Source organism: Tiliqua scincoides, chromosome 5 (assembly GCF_035046505.1).
Source record: "Tiliqua scincoides isolate rTilSci1 chromosome 5, rTilSci1.hap2, whole genome shotgun sequence".
Classification (NCBI taxonomy): Eukaryota; Metazoa; Chordata; class Lepidosauria; order Squamata; family Scincidae; genus Tiliqua; species Tiliqua scincoides.
The window spans coordinates 112,526,566-112,544,058 of NC_089825.1; the positions used below are offsets into that span (position 1 = coordinate 112,526,566).

General features: G+C 45.0%; 2 pseudogenes; one reads left to right on the top strand and one right to left on the bottom strand.

Moving 5' to 3' along the window:
- Positions 1 to 459: 459 nt before the first annotated feature.
- Positions 460 to 7,460, bottom strand: LOC136652018 (uncharacterized; annotated as a pseudogene).
- Positions 7,461 to 12,252: 4,792 nt separating this feature from the next.
- Positions 12,253 to 12,372, top strand: LOC136654776 (5S ribosomal RNA; annotated as a pseudogene).
- The last annotated feature ends 5,121 nt before the right edge of the window (positions 12,373 to 17,493 follow it).

A 17,493-nucleotide genomic window follows, 5' to 3' on the forward strand; every position in this document is an offset into this window, starting at 1 on the left:
TATGAAACAGCCCTAAGTTGTGGGCATCAACTCCCTGGCTTATCTTGACCAAGAGCTCATTAGGTAAAAATCTTAATTTCAGACCCCCACCTATGCTATTTCTAGTGGGTTAAATTAAACATAAATTAATAGGTTTACGGCAAGCGTTATTGAGGTTATGTGAAGTATTTCATAATACGATTCTGGCTGGTGGAAGTTGGGGGGCAGTAGACTTTTCACCTCAAGTTCCACATAAATGTTGACAAGATACTAGAGAGCAGTCAGGGAAGCGAGGTGGGCTGAAGAGACGGAACATTGAAATGTGCGTTTTTGAAAATGGTAGAAAAACCTTTCAGTGGTCAGCACACAGACCACAAGACAATTAATAGTGCTAGCCTGTAAAATTCTGCCCATCAGTTGGACTCAACGGTCATGCACAAAGCAGAAAAACAACAGGCTACTATGTTGAAATCCCTCCATTTCAATCAATGCTGCCCAGAACTATGCCACAGACTTTTCTTATCATGCTCTAATTTTTACTTTTTATTAAGTGACCCAAGGAAAAACCAGAATTTTCTTTGTCTTCAGCACCAGCAATTCCATACCTCCTCACAAAGGCAGCATATTGCAACTTGAGAGCAACAGCAGAAAAAAATTTGTATCATTCATTAGTCTGCATCCAGTCCCAGAATTTTTTTTTAATGGCCATTCCCAAGTGCCAGCAGCAAAGGGGATGGGAGCCAAAGCACCCATATGGCATTCAGAATGGTGAGCACAAACCATCGTTCTTTGGGCTAAAAAGAGGTAGACAATGAACACAAATCCTCAACGTAAACTTGCAAATCACACCCCTTGAAACTTCTCTGTTCATCTCCACTTTGGTAACCACCTATAGTGTGCACAGCAACTGTGGGACCAATCCTATCCAACTTTCCAGCACGCTGCAGCTGCAATGCGGCCTCTAGGTGAGGGAACAGATGTTCCCTTACTTTGTGGCAGCCTCTGTAACTACCCTCCCAACAGAGGATGCAACACACACCCTATTGGCATGGCTACACCAGGGCTGGAAAGTTGGTTAGAATATGGCCCAGTGACTCCTTCATGTCTCTCCCTGATTCTTAGAGGTTCCGGGCCTGTTTTATTGGGGCTCAGAGAACACAACTCACAGCAATATATCCCGTCTCACTATTTTTACACTCGTGAACTATTTGGTGAGCAAGGAGATCTGCATGTTTGCTGAAGCAGTCCCCACATACGTCACAAATATAGGGCCAGTCCCCTGTTTCTTTTGGTGTTTACAAAAATTGGATGGGTCCCCAAAGGTTTTCCTGCACTCAGTACACTGATACGGCTTTTCAACCGAGTGGCTTCTCTGGTGCTTGTAGAAATTGGAGGCGTCCGTGTATCGCTTCCCACACTTGGCACAGTGGTAAGGCTTCTTGCCCGAGTGGATCCTGAGGTGGGTGGTGAGGTGGTACAGCTGCGTGAATCTCTTCCCACAAACAGCACAAGGAAAAGGTCTGCCCCCACTGTGGGTTCCTTTGTGCAAGGCAAGTTCTTGCTTCACTCTGAAGTATTCACCACACTCTTGACACTGGTAAGGTTTCTCCCCACAAAAAGATGTCCTTCCTTAGTATTCTGTGTCTTTTGGGTCCTCTAGCACCTCCTTTGCCTGAGTAGTCTGTGAAGGGAGGGACACCAGACCCTTTCTCAGTCCTCTTCTTTGGATAGAAAGCTCATCTTTGGAAGAGCCACCTCCCGCACCTGGCCATCTGTCCTGCTCCCATTCTGAGGATGCTGCCTCACCCACATTCCCCCAAGCACCCCTGGGTCTCTTCAGGTCTCCAACATCTTTTCCAGGAGGGTTATCTGCAGCTTGGTTGGCAGTCCTGGCACCTGCTGAGATTCAAATTAAAAAAGAGATAGAGAAGCCAAATGTTATTTTTATCACTACATTCAAATTATTCCCAGCAATGGAATGCGCCTGGGAGGCAGTCTATAGGAGAGGGAGAAGTATAATAGCAACATACTTAGCACTATGTAATTGTTGTGTTTTTCCAAGTGCATTCACTACACCAGCCTTAACTCAGACCATTAATGACCGATAGTTTTTCAAGGTGTTGAGTATAGGAGACTGAAGCCATTGCTGTAAGACTAGATTCTCAGCAGACCACTAGAAGACACCCCCCCAATCGACCTGCCCCTTTTTTCAGTCCTTAGCTCATTACCGTATCCATTATACCAGTGATGTTGCTAGGGGGTGAGAGGAGTGCAGGTCACACCAGGTGACACACACAGGGGTGTGACACCGCTACTGGTCAAAAAATTTTAAATCTTGGTACTTTCAAATAATATCATCATAATATATATCAATAGATGCATAATTTCACATATAATGCAATGAAACAAACCATCTTATATCAAAAGTCAAAAAACCAGTGGGGTGGGACAATGGTACATCACCATGTCCACCATCCGCGGCATTGCCCCACCCACTGCATGGGAGGAGGTTCATCATTGGGGGGGACATGGTGGCCTCCTGCAGTGGGTGACGCGAACACGAGTGACACCACTGCATTATATTATTATTTATCTAACATTATTATCACACACAGTGCTTTACAGAGACATAAAAAGAGGACACACAAACAAAAAGAAAGAAATGAGACAGGTCTCCTGCTGCAAGAAGCTTGCAATTAATGCATGTCTTCTTTGCATGCTGGAGACTGTAAAAACACCTTAAGACAAATGCTGAAGTCTGGTCCGTACGTGCAATAGAAGCCTGAGATGGTAGAGTGGATTGTGCAATGCTACAGGTGGGGGTGCCATTTTAATGCTGATCAAATTTAAAAATTAAAGCAAATTCAAAAACCACACATCAGGGAGACAGAGAACAGGTTGGACTAGAGCCTGTTATACCCAAAGTTACTTTTTCCAAGAAAAAGAGCATTAAATTATTCCTGGGATCCAAAGTGATCTAATCCATTCTACCACTTCGTGCTGCTGCATGTGCACAGCACACCTTAATCATGACTAGTGGCATGAATGGAAAGGAGTAACACAGCTTCCCCACCACATTACTCAGAGACCGTCCTGTTTTAAAAGCTTTCTATTCTGTATGCTTGATGTCTGTACCACTCAATGAAGGGCAGTGCTCATCCATTGGAAAAAAGCATAAATAGCACCTAATTCCTCCCCTCACACACACTATTTTGTGAATCTTTGCTTCATTTTAGTTTAATTTTAATACATTTGAAGTTCTTGGTTTCATTTTCCTGTACTCAAGAAATCTCACACACACTTAGGTCCGTCAACTGTGGATGAAATATCACACATTGCTTTGGACAAACTTGTGGGACAGTCATGGGAAAGCAAGAATGAAGCTGAAGCAGATTCTTCAAGATTGCTTGGCTAGGTCCCATTCCACATTCCTGCTAATACCTGGTTCATTTTCCAGCCATTTAAAGTGCAAGATCTTTATGCCCTGGGGCACAGCCTCAGAGACTGCTTAGCAACCATGCTGTCGCTGCTCAGACTACTACCAGGGGCTTTTGGGTAGGCATCCCAGCACCTACCCACTAAACCAGTCAGAGCCTGCATTAGTTTTATGGCCAGCACTTGCTCTGAAATGCAACCTGCACAAACCTGCTTAAGAAGCCTGTAGAGCCAGTAAGAGTAGCTGCGTGCAAAAGAGCACATTCATGTCCCAGTTGAGACACTCCTGACCGCAAACAGCTGGTTTGGTCCTGTCGAGGAACAACAGCCCACAAACAGTCAAAGTCAAGCTGTCCAAAGGGACAAGCCAAAAACTTATACAAGGAACAGCTGCACTGAAGTATTAAGCAAGGAGAAAGTTCAGGACATGTTCGCACCAGCAGAAATCTGTGCAATTCCTACAGAAACATACCATAGATGGGTTCTGCAGTGCTCCCTTCAACCTCTATCCTGCCCAGATGACTATTCCATTTCTGGAGCTTTTACCACAGACCTCATGCCAAATGAAAGTCACACTCTTTCCTTATTCTGCAGAATTCCTTATTCTGCTTCTTTGGCCATGCTTCGATTCCCCCTCCCATGTCGTCCCCCCCAGCACTGTGACTGTTGAAACACTACAATTGCATATGTCTATAATGTCATCCATTCCAGCACCTGCTAATTCATGCCTAGAACAATAAACACATTTCACTTTTTTTTTTCCTTTACCAAGTTCAAAGCACAGCCCATAATCTGTGAAAAGGAAAGAAGAAAATAGCAGCTGAGAGGTAGAAAAAGAAAGTTGTGTTGTGGACCTATAATGCTGGAAACTTTGCTACAGGGAGTCCTAAGTTTCAATCTAGGTGGCCTTCAGTGAATAACTGTGGAGAGTCAGTTGTGTGTCGGATAGCATGTTGGTACTAGAACCAGGGAGTCAGGTTCAAATCTCTCAGTCATCAAGATCACTGGGTGACCTTAGCCAACAACGTGCTCAGTCTTCCTGGTCCTCTCATCGATCAATTGCAATTAATTCATCTAAACCAGTGGTTCAAGTCATAACTCGCTTTTTCTTTTCCTGGGGCAACCGGTTTGTACCAGCTGCTTTACAAGCCTTTAATGCTAAAGTTATACCACAAATTTTATATGGCATCCCAGTATGGATGCCTGCATTAAATAACACAATTGAAAGGGTCCAAGTCAAATTTCTTTACAAAATTCTCGGCTTACCGCATTGCGTTCCCTGCGCAGCACTCTGCCTGGAATCAGGTCAACACAGGCTGGCGTTACATGCATGGTCCAGTTTTTTAAAATACTGGGCCAAAGTCTTTTTTAGGGCTGATCACGACTTGCTGCTAAAGGGGCTGTTGACTGATTCAACGTTATCCCCTTGCCTAGTACTATTCTATAAAAAAACTCAACAGATGGGCCTTGAGGTCGATCTACAAGGAGCTCCTTCTCCTGAGGTTATCATCAGACTTGTGAAAACCAGACTATTTGATATAGAAAGGCAAGAGATTCTAGGCGCAACACAGAAAAAATGTTCCCCTCTGAATTTTCAACTTAAAATCACAAGTGGTCAACAACCAAATTATCTGTCCCTCCTAATACACCCCCTGGAGAGAAGGGCTTTTAACTTGGCACGCTGTAATGTGACCCCCTCTAATGACTTGCATGGCAGATTTAGTCATTTATGTAGCTGCAATTTAGGCGAAGTAGAATCATCTACACACATCATGTTGCACTGTCCCAGATATCAAGTACTAAGGCAGCAATTTCTCTCTCCCTTGCTCCATCCCAAAACAGGGCATTCTGAGAAAGATATAATTCAATTCCTTCTAGCAGGTGATGTAGAACACACAACCCTCTCAGTCGCACAGTTCCTAAATTTGAGTATTCTGAATCGAGCCAAGCTTTCTGTACCAAGTAATCACTGAGAAGGCTACATTCTGGCAAGATCCGCAGAGTAACTGATTGTTTCTGTCTTTTAAATAATTCGTGTTTGTTTGTAAAATGAAATGTACGTTGTATCTGTGTGTACACATAGGTGTGCACTTATACATATATTTGTGTACTATTTAGGTTTATACTCTCTACAATTTCTGTACAGAGTTCTCACCTATCAAATGTTTATGCCTAATAAAGGCTTTGTTGACTGTTGATGTGCTCAGTCTGGCCTACCTCACAGGGCTGTTGTGAGGAAAGAAAACAGAACAAACACCTCTCAGTCTAACCTGTCTCATATTCATTCAAGCCAGTTAGCTGGCGGCACTTCCTCCTTTGCCAGTCCTTCAGAACTCCCTGAAGACACAGATAAACCTTCCAAAAATGAGAAGCCCCCACATTACACAGACAGTGAGACAGTAAGAAACAGACAGTGGCTGCAGAATTAACCACAAAAACACTTAAGCCTCACTGAGCTATGCCAAATAACTATATTGTTTAATTGTAGAGATTTTTGAAATGCAGGGGCAATACAGCAAACTGAGGCCAGAATTATGCTTGTAACATCCAAAGCTGTAAATTGTCCATCGGAGGAAGAAACCGGACTGGTGCTATTCATGCTGAAAAGAGACTGGTACTGTGGTGTACGTTTGGAAAAAATGAAAAAAATTTTCTCCTAGGTTCCCAAACTGTTGGGAGCCAAAAACACAGTGCACGACTCCCGGAAGTGACTGGAGATGGCATCCTTGTCAGTTACTTCCAGGTTCTGAGGCCCGAAACACCACTTCAAACAGCGATAAGGGGACCAGGGCAGGCAGGTGAGCCTTTTTCAGCACGCAAAAACGGAATGCTGGAGTTCTATCCACCACGTCAAGCCTCCAACCGCTGTTTGGAGTGGTGTGGTGCAATATCCTCGACTGGGCGGCAGGCATCCCGTGATGCCCCAGCAAGGGCCATGTAACACCCCATGGTGTCGCGAAACAAAGTTTGGGAACCGCTGTCTTAGAGCACCATCTCACTGAATGTAGGTCTTTACTGCAGGTTTTGGGGACCAAAGAACTGTCCTGAAGACCTGTGAGCCAATTTTTTTCCCTGAGATAGGGATGCTATTTCTGCAAACATTGTTGGCTAATTTAAGCAGACTATTGAGAAGAACAGAGCTGATGCTGCTGTCTTGAGCTGTCATATGGTTTTGTTTGTAAGCCAAGGGTTACACAACAGCACACAAAGAATTCATTACCCATTTCCTGTAGGGGCTGAGCTCTTTCCCTGGGGTCACCAGTCAGCTCATGCTGAGGTTGTAGGGGTTCTCCCCATCCAACCTGCAAGAGGCACTGAGGATGGCACACAGAGACAGGAACGTCCCACAACACAGCAGAGGATGACTTCTCCTCCTCCAAGGCAATGTCCTCCACCTTCATGTGGACAGTGACCTAAGGGGGAACCAAACACACCATTTTCAAGCTGATGTCACAGCAAACCTGCATAGAGAAAGGGGCAGAAACGATATTTAGCAGAGCCCTTCCCCTACAATACAGCTCAGCTACTGGCAGCTAGACATAAGCCCACAGGAGTGAGCAGCCGAGGTTGGGAGAAAGGAACTCTGACAAAGCCTGTGTTCACACAGGGGAGGTGGGATTAAAGAGCCATTTGCTCACCTCTCTGCTTGCATAAGAGAAAAGAAGTTCAGGTGCACAGTAAAAATGACATTTCCTTAGGGAAAAACACAGATCCCAAGTTTCCTTTCCCTGCTCAATTTGTATGCAACAGTCTGGAAAGATTTGGACTATTTTCTCTTCTTCCTTTTCACACAAACAAAACTTTCTTCCTTACAGTATCAAACAGGGCAACCTCTTCAAATGGTAAATTAAAAGTTTGCTCACATGCAAGTCTGATCTCCTGGACTTTTGCTGCCTCAGGGCAAACTCCTCTGCCAGGGCCACAGCCAGGTTTCTGGACAACATTCCCAACCCAAGCCTTCATTTTCTCTGGCAAAATGTTGAGAAACTGTTCCAGGATTAGCAGCTCCTGGATCTGCTCCTTGGTGCAGATCTCAGGCTTCACCCAATGGCAGCAGAGTTCCTGTAAGCATCTACAAACATGACAGGGCCTCTCAGCCACCCGGAAGCAGAACCGCCTGAAGCGCTGCCGCCGAACCTCTCTGTCAATGACACAGCAGCCCAAGATGGCAGCCTTCACTTTCCCATAGTCCCGCCTGTCTTGAGAGCTGAGGCTGCTGTAAGCCTGCTGGCCTGCCCCACAGAGGGCAGGCACAAGTCTGTCCACCCACTGCTCCCTTGGCCACTGACAGACGTCTGCCACACATTCAAAAGTAGATAGATAGACCTCAGTATCATCTGCCAAAGTGAGCTGAGGCACTTGAAGGTTGCTCCAGGCAGGAGAGGATGAAGAAGTCATGTCAAAAGCAATTGTCTCCTGCCACTGGACTTTCCAGCGTTGTGGTATCTCCTGGCATTCATTCCTGGTCTGGTATGATGCCATCCATCTCAGCAGCTCCTCAGATGACTCAACCGGGATAAAGGGGGTTTTCCTGCCCCTTTCTGGTCTTCCTTTGGCACAGGGTCTCCTGGGTGCCGCTCCTCCATTTTCACTACTGACAATGGGCCTACAAAATGGAGCGCTGCTTGAACAGGTCCTGAGACCTTTGATGCTTCCTGCACTGTAGCCATCGCTGTCCTGACTGCAGCTCTAAGTTCAAGTGTTTTCACTGCCATGGCCACACATCTCCTACCCAACCCACGTATAGGAACGCCAGCTTCCAAACTTAAATACAGGTCCTTTGTTCCCACACATTCAAAATTCATATGGCATACAGCAGGCCTGGAGGGACATGTCACAAGGAAAACAGATGTCTTTCAGCCTGGAAAAGGAAGAACAGACAGACACATGTGAGTGCACATGAGGAAACCACATCTTCCAAATACAGCCCTCATCCCAAACTCAGGAAACTGGCCTCAAATGTAGGATGGCCAGAAATGAATGTGGGGCATGACTGCTGTGTACTGTCATAAGAAAATTCCAGCAACTGCTGCTTCTCCCACTGCAGCACTCTAACTGGAGAACTTGCACCCACCCAAATTCTCTATTCTACTCCAGTGTGTGGGAATTTTTAGCCTGCTCTACCCCTAAAGACTAAAGGGGGATAATGTTGTAGGAAAATGCTATTTTCTATGTAGGAAAATGTTTTTACAGTACAATTGTATCCTACCCTTCTTCCAAACAGGCTGAAAAACAGGGATTTGTTCCAAGTGAGCTTCATGGATGATCAGGAATTTGAAGCAAGGCTGCTCCTGCCACATACCAGTTACACAGCACCTTGCCATTATATTGTTTAAAAAGCCTTTTTGTCTCACTTTTCAACTTCACACAAGCAGCAGCAACAGGAAAGCCAGGCATAGTTTCCTATTTTACAAGCAGAGACCCAAGGCCACAAAATTGTCCATGGAAGAGGCAAGGACTCCCAGACCCTCATACTGGCTGGCCTGGAACAAGCTGGACCAAGGAGCCTCATGCCAGATGGACAAGAATTAGTCAATATAACTCCCCGCTGCATAAAAAATAATGGAGGAGAATGGGGGGAGGCATTAAAAAAAGATGTAGGGAGAGAGGACAGAGCTGTTCATTTTCTCCTGGAGGCAAGATTCTTCCTCAAATATAACAGAAGTCCAACATCCTACCACAGCAAAGAAAATCTTATTTCTCAATATCCAGTTAGGACCTGGAAGAAAAGGGAAAACCCTAAGGTTTTACAAGTGTAATGAAAGAGGGCTCTTTTCCCTCTTAATAGATAAACCCAAGAGACACTCCCAAGGCCCTAGATAACCCCAAGAGACACCCCCCCATAAGTTTATCCTGCACTAGTGTGGCTTCATGGTTGAGTTATAAAGCTTTTCTTAAAGATGGACACTAGCTGATCCAAGTTCAAATCCTGATCTACTCCAAGCTGAAGCAAGCATCTAGGACATGGGATGGGAGTCCAGAGTTCAAATGCTCATTTGGCCCTGATGCTCACTAGGCGACCTTAGACTAGTCATCTCTCAACCTAACCTACCTTGCAGAGTTGTTGCAATCATAAGATGGGGAAAACCATGAAGGAACTTAAAAGTACAAAATAATTAAATGTGATAGATTTCAAATGTCTAATCATTTTGGTTGCACAGACCATGTGCATTTCCCTACTGCTTAGACAGACAACGTACAATTTTAAATATGGGTCTTACAAATGTGTTGTCCTTTGCAGAATTCCATACTGCTAGCTCTACTGCAATTTGCAAGACTCTGATTTATAGAGAACTCTCAATTAGGAATTTAGCAAATAGTTTGGCATAACATAGATACTTGAATACTCTTTACACCAACAGAATTCAGTGTACCATATATGCTAGGCAGCGTATAAAACTGAGAATGGGGAATTTGGGGTGGAAAGAATGACACTGAAATAAAGGATTACAGCTTAAGTCTATTTTACTCACTGGACTCCTCTACAGGAGTCACTGGATCTCTTACTTCTACAGCAGGAACAAGCAAGCAAAGCTTAATTTTTGAGCCTGGATTAGCCCCGAGCATCTTAATTACTTCTACAAAGACATATCATTTAGCATGCAATGAGTGTCTGAACAACCACATTCAACCACTTTCATTCACCTGTCCATGTGAGAAGCAAAGACTTTCAGATATACCAGGTGCACTCAAGCCCTGGCAACAGGGTTGCCAACTGACCAGGAAAAAAATGCCCACCTTACTCTAGTTTCCCTTAAACAGTGACTTTATCTGCAATAATCAATCAGGTGATATTTTTCACAGCAGAGGTGAAACGTGATTCTCTTAATAATTTAACCTGCACGTCAAGCTGCTAATCAAAGACAGAGCTACAAAGCCCACCTGAAAAGCTGGCAACCCAGCTACCCAGCACTTTTTCATTTTTAAATGAAAAGCGATTCCCTTCAGGAAACCCAGATCTCAAAACAGCAGAATCTGCAGGCTTCCTGAGCTCAACCTATACTTAACAAAAGCACTCCTGCAAAATGCATTTATTTTTTTTTTTTATGGCTTGAGTGTCACACAATCTTTTGTCAAGCAAAAATGTGGCACACGTACACAATGAGTTTGTGTGTTTGGAGCAAAAGCTCCAAGGTTGAACCTTGCTGCAACTACTGCACAACACTTACTTGGGAGTAAGCTGCATTAAACTCACTGGAACTTCTTTCTCAGTTGCAAATTTCACTAGAACGTGTTCCAAGCCCTTCCCGACCTGCAAACAACCATTGCAGCTGATCGGACCCGCGTGCTTCTCCTGCTCTTCAGCCTCTCCCACTCCCCAGATCTGCTGGGGAGATCTGCAGCCAGAGCACTGGGAAGAGGCAGCCTCCACTCTCAAGAGCAACCTGGGCAGCTCTAGGACCCAGCGGGCTCAGCCCGTTTAACCCTTCCTCCCCTGTTTTTGCAACCATCCGGGCTGCGTTTGCAGCTGATCTCAGTGCCGGGAGCTATTTTTTACGCACCAACGACTTCAGCGCGGGGATCACCAGTGAAATTGCAAGATCAAGAGTTCTTCTGAGCATATGCAAAGTACCTTTTTGCAGTCAGCCCTTGCAGAAGCACAGAGCCCATTTTTTCCCACACATCTGGGATCACCAGGGGGAAGGACTTCCCAGGTCAGAGGGATGTGGTTTCCGGGCAGCTTTGAGCCCCGGCACCTTTTTTGTTATTTGGAAATTAAAGCTCCAGGAGGAGAGTCTCCGAGAAGCATCAGCACCGGCTGCAGTTGCACGCCCAGGACCCTGCACAGGCAGATCAGACTTGTGCTCAGTGCATGCTGCTGCTGAACTTTAATTGCAACCAAGGGCTCTCCAAAGGTATAGTTGCTGCTGCTGCTGCACCGTTCTGGGTTGCTGCGTCCCTGGATCTTGGTGGCACTGCACAGTTTCGCTTTGCACAGCACTCAGATGCAGTTGACATGGGCAGTGTGGGTGCTTGCCTGATGCAGAGTTCTGTGTGATCTGTGAACTTGCTTGGGAAGGGCTGGAGAAAGGATCTCTCTCTCTCTCTCCCTCTCTCCAGGAGCAAAGGGGGGGACTAGTCATTGCTTATTTGGCATATGTTAATATCTGCCACTTTAAAAGAAAAGTCATTTGCTTTGGCTTTGAAATTGAGCTATGGGAGCAAAAAAGAGGGATCTGATAAAGGGAGAGGACAGCCAACCTTGCCAGGCCAGTTCCAAACTGGTTAGAGGGAGTCCCAAGGGATGGAAGGTTCATTGATTGCAACTAGAGAGGGCGGAGCTCTACAACAGCAGTCGCCTGTTTTAGAACCCAGGGCTGAGCCATGGGAGGAGTTAAAGCCTGTTAAAGGGGCTTTGATCCAGCTTTGATCTGGTCATTCAGTAAATAACCTTGCAATGCTAAGTACAGTAGTTGGGAGCAAGTCCCACTAAACTCAGCAAGACATGCTGTCCACTTTGACATCCCCTAGGATCAGGCTGCAAGGGGGTTGTCAGTGGAATGGACTGTGTTATCAGAACTCTGCTCTTTTGCCTCCAGATGATATAACCCAGTGTTCCTCAACCAGTAGTATGGGTACCACCAGTGGTACTTGAGGCAGTGTCTGGTGGTACTTGCGGGACCCTCCAAACATCTGCTGCCCAGCAGCAAGACTAGTGACATGACAAATATCAGTAGGAGGCTTGGCTCTGTGAGCAAAGTTCCAAAGCATGCTTTGAAAAGTTCTCCCATCCACCCTGAACCTCTTACCAGTGTTTGTTGCATCATATCTGGCCTCCCAAACAAGCCATAACTGCCAATGATGTTATTGCCAGTTACTTCTGGTAGTACTTCCAATAGATGCAGCAATTGTTACCCTGCACATGCCTGATCTTGTCCGATCTCAGAAGCTAAGCAGGGTCAGGCCTGGTTAGTACTTGGATGGGAGACCACCTGGGAATACCGGGTGCTGTAGGCTTATACCATAGTCTTTCGAGACTGAAGGTTGCCAACCAACCACTTCCAATAGGTGGACCATGTGAAGTGGTACAGCAGAGGACAGTTGTTGTAGTGGGAAGAGGGAGTAGCTGAATGCAAAGTCTACACAGGCCTACAAAACTGAGGGTCAGAAAAGTTTTTCCCAAAATTTATGGTGGTTTGATATGAATTTGGGGTGCTGATTCCAAAAATGGCATCCATTTTGCTCTATCACATCTAGTTTTGGAGATACTGCATAGTTTCATTAGTGAATGGTTCAAGCAGCTTCCTCATGAAGAAACCATGGTGTAGGCTTCCTCATGAGGAAGCTGTTTGAACCATTCACTAAAGAGGCTATGCCGTGTCTCCAAAACTAGACGTGATAGGGCAAAATGGATGCCATTTTTGGAATCAGCACCCCAAATATACCCAGGAATTGGTGTAATGTTTAAGGAAGCAAAATGTGTGTTGGCCTGTGCTATTGGATCCAAGTACCCTGATCCTATGTGTGACTTCTCACAAGAAAGATTCCTTTAATTCACTCAGGGTTACTCCTGATAAATGATATCAATTTTAAGGGAATTGCTTCCAATTTGTTAGGTTTATTCCCCTGAGGGCTGGGGATAAGAATAGGCCCTCAGTTTGGCTGTACTTGTAAGAGGCAACTAAACAGCAACAGGGTAGATGGGACTCATTAGCCTGGGAAGGCAGCTCATCTGAGAGAAGGAAAACTCTGATCCCAATCCTCCACTGCCTTGTGGCTACATCCAGTTATGGAAAAGGCTTCAGGAGTCAACCTCGAGGCAAAATCCGGAGCCGGAGTCCCTGAGGCAGTTCATGGCTGAACACAGTCACGCTCCGGCAATTCCTGTGATGCCGCTGGAACCAACCGTATTGGCTTCTGCCTTTCCATTTGACCATTTCAGCGACGTGGATAGGGGGGATTTGCTGCATGGGTAACAGTCTATCCTCCATATCTACTTTACCCAGGCTTCGCGCACTGGCGAGGACACTCTGTTCCAGAACACTATTCAGAGCACATTACCATAGTCTTCTACTATCCATCGCTGAAGGATGCCAACAAGACTGTTAGGTTTGCAGTCTGAATCAGTCTGTGGTGTACATGGCTTGGCTCACTTCCTTGAGCTGCTTGCCCAGCACTGCAAGGACATTTTGTCATGTGATAGTGCTGGAAGCTAAACCTGCCAGAGTTTCCTTTAATATAAGTACATTAATGAAAGGAATTTGTATCCTCATTCGCATCCTCTGGGAGAGTGAGGTAGCAATCCTATCCACACTTAGACCTGGGAATAACTGCCATTGACTGCAATTGGACTTCCTTCTGAGTAGGCATGCATAGGATTGGAGTCTTCAGTGCGACAGTTTGACAGAGAAGGAGGATTCCTTCCTAATCCACAAAGTGATATCTATTTTCTGTTCCTTATTTTTGAAATCTTGGTCTAGCAATGTGGAGTCAATTCTTTTGCAACTGCTATTTCCGTTGTAAATTGCAAAGTGCTTTTGAATTTCTTATGTTTGCTCTTAACATAATTAACTAGCAACACAATCCTATGCATGTCTACTCAAATGTAAACCCCACTCATTTGAATGAAACTCTCAAGCAAGTGTGCAGAGAATTGCTGCCCAATCCTATCCTGCTACAGGCACACAGGCTGTATCCAATGCAGGGTTGGGGCTAGCTGCAATGCAACCTGAGGCAAGGGGAATCAATTGCTCTTACTCCAGGTAATGTGGCAGCAGGCTGAATGGGGCTACTTGAGAGTGGCACAGATCCCAACGGCCCAGTGCTAGGCTGGGCCACTGGGAGAGGGGTTAAGATCTGGCCTAAGTGCTGGATCCTGGCACCACCCTCCTTCTAGGTCCAGTTCACCCAATTTTATTCATGTGCAAACACTGAACATTTCATCAGTTGATTAAGACTCATTCGATTGATTGAATGAAATTATTTAACTGAGAAACACTGATATTTACAATTATTGCTCAAATATTGTTCCCATTTTAGAGACATAACTGAGATGTGACAGATGATGGCATACCTAAGAGCAATTCACTGGCCACTGAACCATGTTTCTCTAGGAAAATGTTTCCTTTTACTGCTACTCATTGGTGTATGTAGAACTTGTTCACAGTCATGTTCAGGGTTTAAACCAGGCCTTGGTTCTGGGACTTGGAAATCCCATCAATACTTGCTTGCACTGCTATACCTGGGAGGAAGCCCAGCTGAACTGTATAGTACTTACTTCTATGTAGACACACAGAGGTTTGCACTGGAAGTTAATTTTAAACACTATATTATTATTACAAGTATGCCTCTGAATATGTGCAAAGTGTCTTTTCCCAAACATTGGGGTGGCCATGTTTGACTCCCAACTTCACAATACACAGAAACTTGTCAGAAGCATTTTTTTTAAGCACTGCTTCTCCAGCCTCTGAGATTCTGTTGAATTTCTTCCTCTCATGTAGCTGATACAAGCACATGGGTCCTGCCAGAAACAATATATATATGAGCTACTCCCAAGTAAGTGCACATAGGACGGCTGCCTTTAACATAGTTGATGTATCTCTTCATTCCCTTATCTCTTAATTTCCCCCAACCCATCCTACAAATCATGGTTTGTGGTCAAATTGTGGCATTTTTCCCCCCACCCTTTAAATGTGTGCTTAGTACATGTACAGTGAGAAGAGCTGGTGTTAATAACTGTGTTTGTGGAACCAGAGAGTCGTACTGTACTTGCAGTACTTTCTAACTTATGTGGAATACAAGGTGCATACACGGTAGAGATCAAACTTTTCTAGCCATTGGAGCTCCATGTGTTTCACAGCTGTGCAGAAATCTATGGATATTATTTAGGAAGAATTGCATGCATTGGGCAGATCTCTCCACTTTTTTAAGGCGATGAAGAAATAACCACAGTAGTCTGAATGCACACTTAGAGAGAGAGCACTGTGGCTCAGTGATATTTTACATGTGTTTGTAAAAGGTGATTGTTGTAGGTGGTTGGAGAGCATAGGTCTGGAAAAGAAAGGAGCCAGGCAGTCTGACTAGTTGATAGGCCTCTTTTGTGAAGTCAAATCTCTCTCTTGGGCTGGGCTTTTGTTTCCAGCCATTGCCCATGGCATACATCTGAACACTGCCCTGCAGTGTGTGGGAAATGCTAAGCGGCCTAGGAGCACATGGGTGCAGTGAGGCCTAGCCAGTTGCACACAAACTGCTTGTTCTGAGCATGCTCAGGGGTGTAAAGTGAGGACATTAGATTCCAGAGCCTTGGGGGCTGCAGAGGTAGGAGATTGGTTACCTGAAAGCAGCAGAGCAGAGCAGAGCACATTGATGAACCTGATGTGCACAAACTGAAAATCCTGGGACTGATCCTGTATTGCTTGGTTGGCAGGAAATATGAGAACCTAACTTGTAAGAATTTTCAAACTGTGCTCCATTCTTTTTATTTTTTAATCCTTTCATGACCTTGCCCTGCTTTGCTTTCCTTGGGTTTTTGCTCTGTAGAGCGGCTACTTCTTTGCCTTTAAAAAAAAAATGGGTCCCACAGCCTGACACACAGAAATGTAGCACTTAAAACTTTTCCAGGCCTGGAGACAAGCATTCATTGTTTAGCAATGGCAAATGAGGCTTCAGTGACTTGATTTCTGAGCGTGAAGCCGCTGCTAAAGGTGTCCTTATTGCAGGTGCAGGTGTTTTCAGGTGGGGTTGACCCATATGAGATTGTTCCTGAGTGAACCTGTGCTGCTTTTGGCTCACATTGAAACAATTTGGGGTGACATTTTCCATGCTCCTGCTGGGACATGACCACACCACCTCCCACAGTGGATGGTGGGTGCATTTCTCCTTTTATTTTCTGGGCCTTCATTATATCCAGCAAATGCATTTAGCTAATGTTTGTGTGAAAACCCTGGACTTTACATGTTGAGTGTTGTTTGTGTTTTTTTAAGGGAAATAATGCAAATGCCCTGCTTGTGAGGGTTTTCTCTTATAGAGTGATGATGTGAAAGAAGCCAGGGTTCTTTTATGTTCAGAAATGGTGTGGGAGAAGTTCACCAGATGCAGCTTTTCTCAGCCTCTCCTGATAGACTCCATCTGGTGAACTTCTCTCTTCTACTCCGTTTGTAACACTGACTATGTCTGCCTTTACCATCACACTATTCCCAAAGTGGCTTTCATACAACAAATGTACCACATTTTTTCACTGGTTGCCAATAGTGCATTTTCCCAGTGCTTTAGCTGCAATATTTTATCCCTAGGGAAATTGAATTTTTTTCCCAACCTCAGATTGCTCATTCATTGCTGTTGTGATCACAGTCTGGTGTGCAGTCATACACGGACATCGTATCAGATGATGTTTCCACCATTCCTATCCTGGAGTGCACCTTTATCTAGGTTGCAAAAATGGATGGTAGTCCACACCATCCATTCTGTGCAACATGTGCATCTCTTGCACATGAAACCTCTGTTTGTGAGAGGAACTGATGACTTCTGAACACCTAAGTATACATTGTATATGAATTTGTGGTGTGAACCTGAGAGCACTTGGGGTGGGAGAGAGGCTGAGACTTCTACTCTGTCTACTGCTTCTCTGCTCAAATACTGCCCTCCATCAGGTGCCCCCTCTCCGGGGTTCCAAATGCACCTTTACACCTTGTGTTTGGAACCCCACAAGATAGCTGAGTGGGGTGATTTTGAGCTAAGAAGAAGCAGGCAGGGAAAGGATTAATTGCTTCGTTTCCCCCTGCCACCTCTCTGCTCCAAGTCATACAAACACACCCCATGAGGATGTTTCTGGGAGGAAAGAGATTTGGCTACCTGCCTTTGCACGTAACAGGTAGTTAGACCTGGAGGCTGTGGCTGTGGAAGAAGACTGTACTTAAAGGTCTTTTGTGGGTGGGGGGGGGGGGGTAGGTGTTAATTTGCACACATCAAGGTACTTAACATATCCTATCACCAGCTGCAGACTGTACTTGACCAAGATGTGGGAGACCTATGAAAAGCATCTTGGAACAGTGTTCAGCTGCAGAGCACTCCAAATTTAATTTTTACCCCCTGGTAGATGCTTTTTCTTATCAGAATTGTCCCTACTTATGGAAGAAGGAA